The sequence below is a fragment of the Microcaecilia unicolor genome, chromosome 7 (assembly GCF_901765095.1).
Source record: "Microcaecilia unicolor chromosome 7, aMicUni1.1, whole genome shotgun sequence".
In the NCBI taxonomy this organism is placed as follows: Eukaryota; Metazoa; Chordata; class Amphibia; order Gymnophiona; family Siphonopidae; genus Microcaecilia; species Microcaecilia unicolor.
Window position 1 is genome coordinate 88,662,661 of NC_044037.1, and position 15,665 is coordinate 88,678,325.

Genomic DNA, 15,665 nt, shown 5'->3' on the forward strand with positions numbered 1-15,665 from the left:
AAAAATTAGTCTACCCTTGATAGGTAGCCGTGTAGTGTTTCAAGGAATGGGGTAGCTGTTTCGTATTTCGACTTACAGAAAATCAGTCTTGCTGTGTTTTGTATGGTTTGTAATGATTTTAGTGTGTTTTCCTTGCTCCCTACGTCTGCTGCATTGCAGAAATCTATTTGTGATAGTATCATCGATTGTACTTTTATCCAGAAAGATTGTCTAGGGACATAGAGGGGCATAATCGAACAGAAACGCCTATCTCCATGGGCGTTTATCTCCGAGAATGGGTCCGTGAAGGGGCGGGCCGAACCGTATTTTCAAAAAAATGGATGTTTTTGAACTGGGCGTTTGTTTTTTTTTTTAGCGATAATGGAAACTAAAAACGCCCAGCTCAAAAACGTCCTAATCCGAGCCATTTGGTCGTGGGAGGGGCCATGATTCGTAGTACACTCGCCCCCATGACATGCCAGGACACCAACTGGGCACCCTAGAGGTCAATGCGGTGGACTTCAGACAACGCTCCCACATGCATAGCTCCCTTACCATGGGTGCTGAGCCCCCAACCCCCCTCCCCCAAAACCCACTACCCACAAATGTACAACACTACCATAGCTCTTAGGGGTGAAGGGGGCATCTACATGTGGGTACAGTGGGTTTTGGAAGCCTCCCATTTACCAGCACAGTTGTTACAGGTAGGGGGGGATGTGCCTGGGTCCACCTGGCTGAAGTGCACTGCGGTACCCACTAAAAGTGCTCCAGGGACCTGCATACACGCAGGCCTCTAGGACTTGTTGCTGCTGTATAACATTGGCACACCAGTTGACACCTGAAGACTAATCTCTCCGAAAACGTCCTTTATTGGAATAACCGCGTTTACTCACAGTTAACTGCAGATCAAAGGTGGTGCCCCACTGGCAACGAGTCTCCCTGGTACTGAGATTAGCAGTAGGTCAGAGCTGGCAGAATGCTGTACAATTCCCTCTTTCAGTCACATTCAAGGTAAGAACTAAGTTCTGTAATGTGGCTAATACAGGAAAGGGAACTAAAACTGGCTTAAAAAAATGGCCACTACCGCATGGACTACAACAGGAAACACAACAGGGCACACTCTGACCCAGTAGGCAGAGGGAAAAGCACCATGGGAGAAGAGCTTACCAACTACCAACATCGTGAGACTGTAACACAAGCTAATGAAATCACAGAGTCCAATACCCTACACCCACCAGAATGCAATGCTGATGTGACCCTGTACTGCACCCGAGAGCCACATCTGACCCAGGGAAAGGCTGTGAGAGGATCGAACACATTCTGCTGTCATGGAGGTGGGTACGGCATTTGAGGCTGGCTTAGAGGCTGGAAAAAAAGTTTTTCAAGTGGGTTTTTTTTGGTGGGAGGGGGGTTAGTGACCATTGGGGGAGTCCGGGGAGGTGATCCCCGATTCCCTCCAATGGTCATCTGGTCAGTTGGGGCACTTTTTTGGGACCTGTTTGTGAAAAAAAAGGGTCCAAAAAAAGTGACCCAAAATCTCGGTAAAAACGCCTTTTTTTTCGATTATCAACTAAAGATGCCCATCTGTCCTCGGCCGATAACCACGCCCCAGTTCCGCCTTCACCACACTCCCATCAACTTTACCCGTTTCCGCGACAGATTGCAGTTGGATTATACCGATTTGGGTGCCCACGGGAGAAAGACGCCCATCTCCCGATTTGGGTCGCAATATAGGCGATTTTCTCTTTCGATTATAAGCTGGATAGTCTCTTATCCTTCTCGGTTTCCATAGTGTTTTGAAGCATTTTAATGCTACTGCTGATACTTGACTATCCAGTGCTTGTCGAGAATGATTCTTTTTTTTTGTTACATTTGTACCCCGCGCTTTCCCACTCATGGCAGGCTCAATGCAGCTTACATGGGGAAATGAAGGGTTAAGTGACTTGCCCAGAGTCACAAGGAGCTGCCTGTGCCGGGAATCGAACTCAGTTCCTCACTTCCCCAGGACCAAAGTCTACCACCCTAACCACTAGGCCACTCCTCCACTTGGTTGTTGATTGTGAAATTTTGGTGTGATGTCGAGGTGTGCGAGTTGGATAGAACCAGGAATTTTGTTTTGTCTCTGTTTAATTTGAGTTTGAAAGTTGTTGCCCAGTTTTCTATGAGGTCCAGGCCTTTTTTGACTTTATCCAGTGTTTCTGAGATGCTGTTGTTTGAAAGGTATATAGATGGTGACATCATCTGCGTATATGAATAGCTTGAAATCCATTAATTCCAGTTTTTTGCCGAGTGGTGCCATCATTACATTGAATACTATTGGTGATATTGGAGAACCCTATGGTACTCCACATTCAGAGATCCAGGAGGCTGATAACTGGGTTGACATCTTAACAATGTAGGATCTGTTCCGAGGAAACCATTGAACCATGCTGCCACTGACTCTGCTGATTCCCATGTAGTCGAGTAGTGCCTTTAATGTTGTGTGGTTTACTAGGTCGAATGCACTTGACATGTCAAATTGTAGTAGTCATATATTTTGACCTTGGCTTATTAGGTTTCTGAACTTTATCAGGGTGGTTATGATTGTCTCTGTGCTGTGTTGCGTTCTGAATACTGGTTGGGAATTATGATGGATTGAGAATTGTGTCAAGTATTCCATTTAGTTGCTCTGCTACAAACCCCTCCATTGTTTTGGTCATTAGTGGTATTGAAGTCACTGGTCTGTAGTTTATGATATTGCTGATCTTGCTTGTGTTTGTGGGCATTGGGGTGAGTATGATATCTCCTTTGTCATTTGGGAATTGGCCTTTTGAAAACATGTATGTGATTGGTTCATCGAATGCAGTGGTGTGCTGGAGCTGGCTCGAACCGGCTCGCAAGAGCCGTTTGTTAAATTTACTGGCATCTTGCGAGCCGGTTGTTGGCCCGTGCGAGCCGGCTCGCCTCTGCTCCCACGCCTCGCTAATCCATCTTCCGTCTGCCCTCTGCTCCCCGATAGTAGCCCTGCTGGTTTCCTTTCTGCGCTGCCGCCGCCGCCCTGCCTTTAAAAATTTTATTTTCCCTCGAGGCGCGCCAGCGTTGAAGCGAAGGCAGCAGGCTCAGCTCGGTTCCTGCCTTTGTTCCGTTCCTTCGCATCATGGCTCCGCCCTTGCACAAACAGGAAATACGTCAGGCAAGGGCGGAGCCATGATGCGAAGGAAACCATCAGGGCTACTATCGGGGATTAGAGGGCAGACAGAAGATGGATGACCAGGGGAGTGGAGAGGGCCGGAAGATGGCGGAGAGGAGGGCAGGGGGGAGATGAGGATTGCTGGACATGGGTGGGTGGATGGAGGGCAGGGGAGAGGAGGGTTGCTGGACATGGGTGGGTGGAGGGGAGAGGAGGATTGCTGGACATGGGTGGGTAGATGGCGGGCAGGGGAAGGAAGGGTTGCTGGACATGGGTGGATGCAGGGCAGGGGGGAGAGGAGAGTCGCTGGACATGGGTGGGTGGATGGAGGGCAGGGGAAGGAAGGGTTGCTGGACATGGGTGGATGCAGGGCAGGGGGGAGAGGAGGGTCGCTGGACGTGGGTGGATGGAGGGCAGGGGAGAGGAGAGGAGGGTTGCTGGACGTGGGTGGAGGGGAGAGGAGGATTGCTGGACATGGGTGGCTGGAGGGCAGGGGGGAGAGGACGGTCGCTGGACGTGGGTGGATGGAGGGCAGGGGAAGGAAGGGTTGCTGGACGTGGGTGGATGGAGGGCAGGGGAAGGAAGGGTTGCTGGACATGGGTGGGTGGATGGAGGGCAGGGGAAGGAAGGGTTGCTGGACATGGGTGGATGCAGGACAGGGGGGAGAGGAGGGTCGCTGGACATGGGTGGATGGAGGGCAGGGGAGAGAGGAGGGTTGCTGGACATGGGTGGGTGGATGGAGGGCAGGGGAGAGGAGGGTTGCTGGACATGGGTGGGTGGAGGGGAGAGGAGGATTGCTGGACATGGGTGGATGGAGGGCAGGGGGGAGAGGAGGGTCGCTGGACGTGGGTGGGTGGGTGGATGGAGGGCAGGGGAAGGAAGGGTTGCTGGACGTGGGTGGATGGAGGGCAGGGGAAGGAAGGGTTGCTGGATATGGGTGGGTAGATGGAGGGCAGGGGAAGGAAGGGTTGCTGGACATGGGTGGATGCAGGGCAGGGGGGAGCGGAGGGTCGCTGGGCATGGGTGGGTGGATGGAGGGCAGGGGAAGGAAGGGTTGCTGGACATGGGTGGATGCAGGGCAGGGGGGAGAGGAGGGTCGCTGGACATGGGTGGGTGGAGGGGAGAGGAGGGATGCTGGACGTGGGTGGAGGGGAGAGGAGGATTGCTGGACATGGGTGGATGGAGGGCAGGGGGGAGAGGAGGGTCGCTGGACATGGGTAGATGGCGGGGAGAGAGGGTTGCTGGACATGGGTGGATGGAGGGCAGGGGGGAGAGGAGGGTTGCTGGACATGGGTGCATGGAGGGCAGGGAAGAGGAGGGTTGCTGCTGGACATGGGTGCATAGAGGGCAGGGGAGAGGAGGGTTGCTGGACATGGATGGAGGAGAGGGAAGGGAGAGAGAAGAAATGCTGGACATGGATGGAGGGCATGCAAGAGTGAAGAAGGAGATGAGAAGAGGGAATAGGAAGAGAGGAGAAAAACTGCACATGGATGAAGAAAATAGGCAGAAGCTGAGGACCAGAAATGAAGAAGAAAGGAGGAAAGGAAGCCCTGGAAATGGAGTTAAGAGGACAGATAGCAGCAGAATCGGACACTGGGCCGGCATGATCAGAAAAACAAAGTCACCAGACAACAAAGGTAGAAAAAATCATTTTATTTTCATAGTGTTTGGAACATGTCCACTTTGAGAATCAGGTGCTCAACATTAAAAGTTTATTTTTATTTACTTATTTATGGCATTTTATCCCACATTAAACATGAATTAGATTGCCCCCCCCCCCCCCGCAGGCTCTCTCCCTGGCGACTCTGCAATTTGGGTTGGGGGGCGCAGAGGTGGACGGGGGGGGGGGGGGGGCCCAGAGGTGGACTGGGGAGAGAGCCTGTTGTTAAACATTTACCAGCACACCACTGATCGAATGCCTCAGCAAACACATCTGGTAGGTCTCTCATCATATGGTTGGGGCATTTAGACAGTAAGCATTTGTATATTTTGTCAGTAGCTTCTTTGCTGTGTTTGGTTTGGGTGATTTGACGGAAGACTAGGTTCTGTCTTCTGTGGTATGGGTTTCTGTGATTTCGCATTTTTGTAGGCAATCTATGATGGATGTTTGTGATTTCAGAAGGTTTGATCTTGCATTTGCTATTTTGTGTCTAAAATATTGTGCATGCTGATCTGCAGTTGGTGATGTTTCAGTTGATGCCAGTGTGTCTTGGGTTTTCAGTAGTTCATGAGTTCAAATATTTATTTTTCGTTTTAATCTGTTCTGGGTCAGTATATGTGCTGTAATATTCTGCTTTTGCTTCCTTTTATGTTGTTTTGTATTTGTTCTTATAGCTTTTCTCCATGTGGTTTTGTGTCTGTTTTGTTTTCTGCATAGTTTTTTCATTTGCAGTAGCTCATCATTAAACCAAGGACGTGGTTGTTTTTTTATTCTTGTTTTCGTTTTGAGGTACTATTTTGTGAGTGTGTTCGCATGCTTTGCCCCAATTTTTCATAAAGTGTATGTCATTGGATGTAATGTTTCTGTTCGTTTGTCGTCATTGTCCAGAAGGTGTGTCTACCTTCCCCCTGGTTGTGATTGTGTGTGATGTTCTTGGTATTCTGTTCTTGCCATTCTCTTTCCATTGTAGTATGAAGGTGAGCTTGCTGTGGTCTGACCATGGTACATCTTCTCATTTGTGTTTTTCTATTATGTAGTTGTTGTTTGTTGAGAATCTGTGTGCCAGTAAGTCTAGTAGGTAGCCTTTTGTGTGGGATTATGTGCCTTGTGCTGCTTTGAAGTTCCATTGGTTTATGAAATTCATTAGGGATCTGGTATTGGTGTCGTTTTGTTTTTCCAGGTGAAAACTAATGTCTCCTATTAGTAGGACATTTGGTTGGTTAATGCAGATGTTTGATACAAAGTCTGTGAATTCGTCTTGGGCGTTCAGCCAGCTTCCTGGAGGATGGTAAAATAGTATGATAGTTGCTCAGCTAATGTTGTTTCAGTGATTTTGCATGCCAAGATTTCAATTTTGATGGTCATTACTTAGTTAGAACATACATAAATTCCTGTGTATTTATTTAATGAAAAATGTGTTTATCATGTTTTCATATGCATTTTCTCTTAAAATAATCAAGTTGAATTCTCTGGACTTGATTAATTCCTTTTCCATAGGGAAATTTCAAATGCATATGCAAAAGCAGTTTAAAATTGCAAAATACTTGTTACAGTCTGGTGCCTTTTAGGTGTGCAAATTTGTGTTGGAGAGTTTTTCACTTTTGTGTTAGATTTTTGGTGCTTGTTTTAGAAGCCCTATTTACGATTTACATATAAAAACCCAATTTTAGAAAGCTGAGATTTATATATGTAAATCTGCAGTACATGCATATGACAAAGGGGCATGGTTTGGGACCAAAAAAACGCATGTGTGTTCCCCATTTCAGAAGGGGAATGCAAACCTGTAATCATGTTGATCAACATTGGCTATGTATAGGTTTTGTAAAAGTTCTTGAGTTTGGCAGTACTTTACAGGAGGGATTAGGAAAGTTTGCCCCTTAATCCCCCAATGTCCCCCTCCTCCCCCCAATTGCTTGAGCCAAATGATTGCAGGCCCAGTACTTGGGAGCATTTAGAAGTGTAGGTTTCCAAAATAGCACACACAGACATCTGTGTCTGGGCTTAAAGTTGGTATTTCAGGACCTAGATGTTTTAGTGCCAACACATAGACATGTGTATTGCTTAGTTGCCTCTGTTAATGTTTGGATGTTTACAGTTGTAAAATGGTGCCACATGTAACCAGAGCGTACACATATTCTTGCTTGAATGTTGGAAAAGGCTCTTACGTCGGCAGATCCTTTTACTACTGGAATTGCACGTGTCCCAACTATGTTCCACCTAAATTGGGGCTGTGTATGTCTTATACGGACCTTGTTAAATTTTGCACCATTTTGATGTTTTACGTTGATTCTGTTTTTTCTTTGTTTGGTAAATACTATATCATCATGTGTAATAAAATTCAAAAATAGTTAAGCTGTGTTCACTTTATTTTGATGTCAGTGGAAGTCATTTTTCTTGAAAAGGAATTGATTCAAAGGGAATCTTTTGTAGACTGTTTTTCAACTTGAGTCGTGTTCAAAGTGCAGGAGTCTGCAGTGGGTGGTTTGCAATATGGACATTGTATCATTGGCATTCATTTTGTTTCCATTTTTAAAACTTCTCTTTTAGTGGTGTTCTTTGTGGCTTCCCTTACAATGATTTTAATGCTATTTCAGTCATAAATGCATGTTACATTGTTAAACATTGTCAAAACCAGGTACTAATATATACCAGAAGCCAACTGAGGTTAAGTTTTGACTTCTATGCTAAAACTGGCCTGAAATTTGCATTTGTCCTTGTTTCGGGTTTGGCCGAAAATGTCAGTGCTATTTCCTGTGCTGTCCTTCTCTTTCTTCTCCCCTACCCTAGGCTCAATCATGGTGGTCTAGAGGCAAGTTGGAGCAGGAGCGATTTCCCCTCCCCCCACTCATTCCCACCCATGCCATCTCCACAGTCAAAATGACTGCTGTGACTGCTACTAGAGTTTGCAGCAGCCAGCCTATTTATATTAGTCTAATATCCCTAATACCTAAGTACGTTTTTAATTACCAACTTAGTAATACTAAAATGCAGCGAATGGGGTGCTGTCTGGTCTTTTGCACTATCACATGTATGATTATCTCCCAGTTGGTGAGAGGTTATATGTGTGTGCTCGATGCAAAGAGCTCATAGCTCTCGGAGAACAAGCTCATTCCTTTGATGCTGGAGTAACAGACTTGAAGGAGCTGCCGGAGATAGAGTGGTACATAGAGACCTACAGAGACGTTGTAGACAAGTCCCACCTCCAGTCTGGCAGCCCTGTGCTTCCTTGGAGGAGGGAAGTCTCTTAAAAGGAGAGCATCACCCTGGTGAAAGTAGGAAGTAATCCTGTAGCCATGATCTGCCCACCAGGGGATGCAATATCCTTTCACACTGAGGATATGTCTCCAGGAACTTCTGGGGCGGGAAAGGATTAGTACAGCTGTTGTAGTTGGTGATTCAATCATTAGGCATGTAGATAGCTGGGTAGCTGGTGGACTTGAGGATCGCCTGGTTACTTGCCTGCTTGGTGTGAAGGTGGCAGACCTCACACGTCATCTAGGTGGGATTTTAGATAGTGCTGGGGAGAGTCCAGCAGTCTTGGTACATGGGTACCAGTGACATAGGAAAATGTGGGAGGGAGGTTCTGGAAACCAAATTTAGGCTCTTAAATTGAAATCTGAAATTCAGGTTCTCCAGGGTAGCATTTTAAGAAATGCTCCCTGTTCCATGCGCAGGACACAAGAGGCAGGCAGAGCTCCAAAATCTCAATGATATGGTTGAGATGATGGTGTAGTGGTAAGGGATTTAGATTTGTTAGGAACTGGGCAACGTTCTGGAAAAGGGGGGCCTATTCCAAAAGGATGAGCTCCACCTTAACCAAGATGAAACCAGATTGCTGATGCTAACATTTGAAAAGGAGATAGAGCAGTATCCTTGAAGAATACTATTGAAACGGGAGATTTGGGGAATCCCAATAGAGAGGTTTCAACAATGGTGAAAGAAAGCTAGGAGTGTTAGGGGAGAGCAGAGTAAAGGATGCACATTATCCCCTTCTACGTAGCTTGTAGATGCAAGGGAAAAAAGCTATTTGAAGTTTCTGTGTACAAATTGCTAGAAGCCTAAAAAATAAGATGGGAGAGTTATAGTATATAGCACTAAATGAAGAGGTAGATATAATAGGCATTTCAGAGACCTGGTGGAAGGAAGGCAATCAATGGGACACTGTTAACAGTGTACAAATTATATCACAGTGAAAGAGTGGATGGAGGGTTGTGCTACATGTTTAAGAGGGGATTGACTCAAAACAAAATAAACATTCTACATAAAACAGATAGAAGCATGAAATTTTATGAGTACAAATTCTGTGTGTAAAGGTTTGGACAGGTTTCCTGGAGGAAAAATCCATAGTCTGCTATTGAGGTAGACATAGGGAAGCCATGCTTGCCCTAGGATTGGTAGCATGGAATCTTATTACTATTTGGGTTTCTGCCAGGTGTTTGTGACCTGGATTGGCCAGTGTTGGAAACAGGATACTGGGCTGGATGAACCATTGATCTGACCCAGTATAAAATAAACAAAATGAAATAAACAAATCATCATGTCCTCTATAGTTCCAGAAGAAAAACGGGAGGTAGAAGTGTTGCAGGAATTACCACTATTGTTAGCAGAATCTGTGGTACTTCAGGAGTCAAACACCACACACCAGAATGAGAGAGAAATCTTCTTTATTTGCCAGCAAACAAAGTAGGACATCAGCGCTAGCTCTCTCCTTCTCTTCTCAGCTCCTTCTCTTCTCAGCTCCTTCTCTAATGTAAGCTGCTTCTGCTCTCCTTTATATAGGGTCCTAAACCCTTCTAGCCCCCCTTTCTCACCAGATGGTAAAGAATAGATTGATTACCCTGTCTTGAACTAATTATCTCTACACATTTACTTAAAAATATCAGTTACATAGGTTTGAGATTTCCTAAACTGACCTATGACCTGGGGCCTCTCAAACTAGACAATATGGCACCTATCTCCTGCATTTTATTATTATTCACATAGTCAGATTCCCGGTTAACTTCATAACTTGAGCTGGGTTCATTGAGGGGCTAAGGGGCCAGTCTTGCTTAATGGCACACAGACATGGTTTGTTATTACTTTCAGAAGACCAGTCCTACACTTAGCTATAATCAATCAAGGAGAAGACTTGACTTTCCCTGACCTCTTTCACCTATTAGCTTCATACACAGAACTAGCTAGGACTGTGGATAATTCAAACCAGATGATGACCTCTTAAACTGCAGACAAATCTAACTTGAAAAGTCAGACAAAGATGTAACTCTGAATTGAAAAGATATTCTACATAGAAATAGAACTTATTAATTAAACAGAATAAAACATATTTTAAAATAAGCAGAAATCAGAATTCCTTATAAGACAAAATCTAACTTATCTAGAATTATTTAAATCTATTCTCCTTCTAAACAGCGTTCAGTCTAATCTTTTAAAACAGCTTGCTTGCTAATCCCCTCGAGATTGTCCAGTATGCCTTACTCAGAATGGCATCCAGATGTGGTAAATAATACCTATGAACAATCCATCACTCAAAAAGGGACAAAGAAAGTTTCATTTCTCACTGACCTTTCTAACCTCTAGTCTAGCAAAAGCTAGACATTTGAGTAATTAAAACCAGATGGCATTCTACCACTTTACAGGACTGAACCAAACAAACAAACAGAATTAACAAATATGATTTCTCTGCCCAGGCTGCCTCAGAAGAAGTGTTAACTGAAAGAAAAAGGAAATATTCAGATCTATGTTGAGTCCTTTATCCAACCTGTATAAAACTTCAACTCTTCAGTTAACCATCAGTTGCTATGTGATCCAGAATTTACATGCATATAACATATGTAAATCGCTTTGGCTGTAGCAACAGAAAGGCGGCATATAAATTCATGACCAAAATCCTCCTGCAGCTGTGGTAGTTCTTAAAACGTAATGGATAAAACAAAAAAAAAAAAGCCATATTCTTTCGCTTGAAATTTCAACAAACGTCTAAGAAATTTTCAGAAAAAGGACATTCCATGCACTTAAAAAAAAATTCTCACTGAATTTCCTGAGTTCTGGGAGATACCTCAGGAAATTCAGTTGTCATGAAAAGTGGTTACTCGCTCATTGAAAAATCCCATTTTCCATAGCATTCCACAGATTAATCCAGAGATTTATGGGTTGTGTCCCTCTACCAGCAGGTGGAGAGAGAGAGAATACAGAGGTTTACTTGGCTGCACAGGTCCACATATAGCAAACCTCGGAGGTTCTCTCTATCTAGCAGGTGGGGGGACATCTCTGTGCAGCTCTGGTTTGATCTGGCTACTGGTGTTCTTTGGGCCTAGTTTAGCACAGTCAGGGGTTGAGTGACTGTTTGTAGCTTCTGGTGTACACCTGGTGGTGCCAGGTCCCTCCCCGTCTCCCCCCTACCTTTCCTCCATCGCCCGGGTAAGTGTCTCTTTAAGAGACTTTGTTTCTGTTTGATCATACGGAGGAGCTAGACGGGCTGCCGAGTCTGTTTGAGGGGCAGGCGTTTGTGGCGCATGTCAGTGCCTTCTGAGGCGGCTAAACACTGCTCCTGGTGTGGGGGCCGGAGAGCAGCGTCGGGGGAGTGTGAGTCTTTCCACTGTCAGCCCACAGCAGATGTTCAGCGCAACGGGGGTTCCTCTCAGGCGTCCAGTTGTCAGGCTCCTCACCCGTGGATTCGCCGCCTGCGGTGTTCCCTGCTCACTCCGCGCCTCCGTGGGAGGGAGCGTCGAGCGTTGGTGCTGGTGACCGGTCCGCTGGTTTTGCAGCCTCGCACCGTGTCTCTGCCCAGGGACGCGGGTCCGAGGAGGCATCTGGGTTCCCGTTATGGGGCGTCAGCCATCTTTGCAGCATCTCAGGACAATTGCTCTTCCGGGTGCGGGACCCAGAGCTCGGGAGGCTTTGCTCCGCCTCCAATGGTCAGGATTGGGGCTCCTTCTCCGTGGCTCCACCCTGCTCACATGATCAGCCTCTCCCTGTGGAGGGTGGCACAGCGCTCAAGGACCCTCAGGATCGTAAGTTGGAGACTTGCTTGAAGCTGTCCTTTGAAGTAGTGACCCTTTCCCTGCAAGCTTCAGTTTGTGGCTCCTATGTGGCGTGGGCATGCTTATTGTGGGTACAGAAAGCCTCCTCTCTGGAGGACCTCGTGGCTGTTTTGCCGGCCTTAGAGTCTGATTTAGCCTTCCTTGGATATCTTCTTTATGATCTTTTGAGGGCTTTAGCGAAAGAGGTTTCCCTAGCGGTCACTGCGCGTCACTGGCTGTGGTTGCGACATTGGGCTGCAGATGTGGCCTCTTAAGTCATGGCTGGCAAGGGAAGCTTTTGTTTGGGACAGACCTAGAACAGATTGTAGGGTAGGGGGGCCAGCCGGGAGGGAGGGTGGGTGATCACGGACCACCAGGGATTCAGAACGCTGGGGGGGAGGAGTTGGGGTGGACCTCCAGCCCCACCCCCCCTCCATCGATGGATAACAGGGTGGCGGCCACAACGATTTCTGGGGGTTTGGGGGGCTGGAGACCCACCGAACCTCCAGCACCCCCCCCCCCCCCCGTCGCTGAGTGGGAGGGAGGGTGGGATAGCGTTTGGCCGGAGGCGGCCACCACGATTTATGGGGGTTCGGGGGGGGGGGGGGGGCTGGAGACCCACCGGATCTCCAGCCCTCCCTGGGCATGGAGGGGGTCGGATCGTCGGAGGGACCGGAGGTCCACCGGACCTCCAGTCCCCTGTTTGCGTTTGCTTTATTGGGGGGGAACGGGGGCCTGCCAGCATGCAACTGCATGCTGGACAGGGCTCACCATTCCTCCCCAATGATCCGCAAAGTCTAACGCCAGCTCAGAGCTGGCGTTGATTTTGCCACGGCCAGCGACCCAATCTTTGGTGTGCTGGCCGCTGATCATTGGGGATGAATGCGTTAAGCGCTGATTAGCATGCATTTGCAAGCTAATTGCGCTCGAAGCCCTGTTTAGCATGCATTTGCATGCTACTTGCGCTAAGAGCCCTCGAGTGCGTTGTTTCAGGCTCTCGAGGGCTCTGATCATGGGTCGGCAGCAAACTCTGGCGCTAGTATGGCGTTAACAGCCTCTAGCGCTGGAGTTTGCTTTTGATCATGAGGGCCTGAGTCCTGCAGCAACATGCATGGTAGCTGAAAGGTCCCTCCTTCCAGTCTCCTCTTATCTGTTTGCACAGGATTCTCACCCCTCAGTCATCCTGAAAACCTAATTTTATAAAGTCTGTATTCACACATGTCAATCTGCACCACATGCAGATGGCAGGGGGACATGGTTTGTTTAGGGCTTGGACAGATTCAAAATCTACACATTTTCTCCATTTCAGGAAGGGAATGCACATATATGCCTAAGTATATCAGCACTGGGATTTACAGTTGCTCCCTGATGTATAACATTTTTAAGTGCTTATTTTGGGCAGCCCTTTAGAGGAGAGGGGTTTCATTCTTAATCCTCCATTGTTTTCTACCCTCCCATGATTGAAAAGTTCAGGAAGATTGTGATCTCTTTACTTGGCAGCATTTACATGTGCAGTTTCTAAACTGGCAGACATAAGGGTCCTGCACTTACACATTTAAGTTACCATGTTACTTTTGATATTTTCTACATTCACAATTGTAAAATGGATGCTCCTGCCACACGTAGCTGCCACATGTGCATTTTAGAAATGGCTGTAGGTCAGCATATCATTTTCTGAAATACCATGGGAACTGAGCACGTCCTAATCTGGAAGCAGCACTTCTAATTTCTACTAAAATGGGATTTTAAATATTTGTTACTCTTACTCCACATTTATTAGATTTACACCTCCTTATGGTTTGCGTTTCACAAAAAGATTCCATCTCAGCATCAGGAAGCTACCTAAGACAAGCCTATCTTGGAAAGCCTACTCCAAGGACTCAACATCTAACCTAAAGTCCTTCAGAATAACATATCCATGGACCATTTTGGACTCGATTTCCCTTACCCTTATTTCTTTTTTTACCTTGTCCCTTCTATCCCATCTAATTTAATTGTATTTGAATAACCACTGGTCTGGCGATAGCCTTTTCAGTACATTGTAAGCCACTTTGAGCCTGCACACATGTGGGAAAAGGTGGGGTATAAATGTGCTAAATAAATAAATAAAGACAGAGGCTTAGGGGCCCTTTTACTAAGGCACGTAGGCGCGTCCAGCACGCGTCAGATTGGAACTACCACCCGGCTACAGTGTGTCCCGGGCGGTAATTCCATTTTTGATGCGTGTCCAAAACACGCAGTAGAAATTTTCTACCGTGTGGTGCTTACCTGGCGGTAATCGGCTGTGTACGTGTACTGACGATTACTGCCCGATTAACATGTGAGACCTTACTGCTAAGTCAGCGGGTGGTGTGCTGGTTTTAATTTTGCTGCACATCCATTTTCAGCCCCCCCCCCCCCCCAATAAGGCCTTTTTTGCAGGTGCGTTGAAAAATGGACCTGTGCGCATCCGAAACACGTGCCTTCACCAGTGCAGGCCATTTTTGGACATGCCTTAGTGAAAGGGTCCTTTAATGCAATGAATCCCAGGTGAATCTGTGTATGGAAAAATGCTTCAAATAAGATGATTACATCTTTCAAAATTTTGTCATTAAACCAAAGAGAGTTACTCCTGCTCCTACTCTCAGCTTTATCATTATATGGCTTCTGAGAATGAGAACTATTTTCACTATGACAACGCCAGTGGCTTTACAGGAAGAGGAGAGGAGGGAAGCAACGCGGTTCCAGGAGTCCTGGGGATGTGAAACTCCTCAGATTGAAAAAAAAAAAAAAAGGGTTATCGGGTGATGTGAAGAGAGAAAAGTGTTTGCTAAAGCTGTATTTTTGTATTTTAATGTTGAAATCCCAAACACTGATTATATTAAAAAAAAATAAAGTGGAAAAATCCCGAGTTCCTAAACTTTTAGTACCTGTTGCCAGGCTGTAAGTTGAGAAGCTGCTACTCCTATTACTGTGATACTTTTAAAACCCCAACACTATTCAAAATTAATCACAAAGGTGCATCAATTATACAGAAAAAAACAATTTCACCAGAGCCTCAGCTGTCAACTCTTTTTCACACGGGGAACTCGGCTCCGTGATTTACCAAACTCTTCATTGGCTCTTCTGCTAATGTTTAATGCTGCTTAAAGTCTCTGATTAAATCCTTTATATGTTCTAAACATTTAATTGATCTCACAATACAAATCTTTAACTTACCTTTAGAACCGCTTGCCGATAGTGCTTATATGGGCCATGTTTCACAGTATAAGCTGCATCAGGTCAAGTCCTTAAAAAAAAACCAAGATAATAATCTGATATATTTTATCACAATGACCATTTAATCTAAAATGCACCAAATCATACTCTTACCTCTAAATCCGTTGCATCTTATTCTTACTAAATTCTATTTGCTTTCTAAAATGACGCCGTTACTAAGCCTGCCCTTTATAGATGCCTGATTTATTCACTAGCGCCTGTCTTAAAGAGACCTGAGACTCTATGTAAAAGACCCACAGTAAGAGCTGTTTAAATCAACGAGTCCCAATCCAATTCCTTGTTTAATCCCCTATTACTGTGGCCTTGAGCTGGCAAGTGGAGTAGAGGCAGATTAATGGGAGGGAGACTAAATGAAGAGAGAGGGTTAAGGAACAGGTGAAATGGTATGAGAGCAAGTCTGACTGGAGGGAGGGAGAGAGCTATGAAATCAATGAACAAAAAATAAGGAAAATGTACCTTTTTTTTCTGGCATTCAAAATTGTTTAGTGCCAGTTTTTCTAAATGTTCCTGGCCCATGTTCTGCCCAGAAGCGAGCTAAAGAGCTGCTAATGTTTTATATATTACTGTATTTCCTAAGGGT

At 46.0% G+C, this 15,665-nt stretch overlaps 1 protein-coding gene across 1 annotated transcript in view; it reads left to right on the forward strand.

Moving 5' to 3' along the window:
* Positions 1 to 15,665, forward strand: part of AIFM1 (apoptosis inducing factor mitochondria associated 1) — a 96,275-nt gene that overhangs the window by 2,529 nt on the left and 78,081 nt on the right. The window lies entirely within an intron of this gene.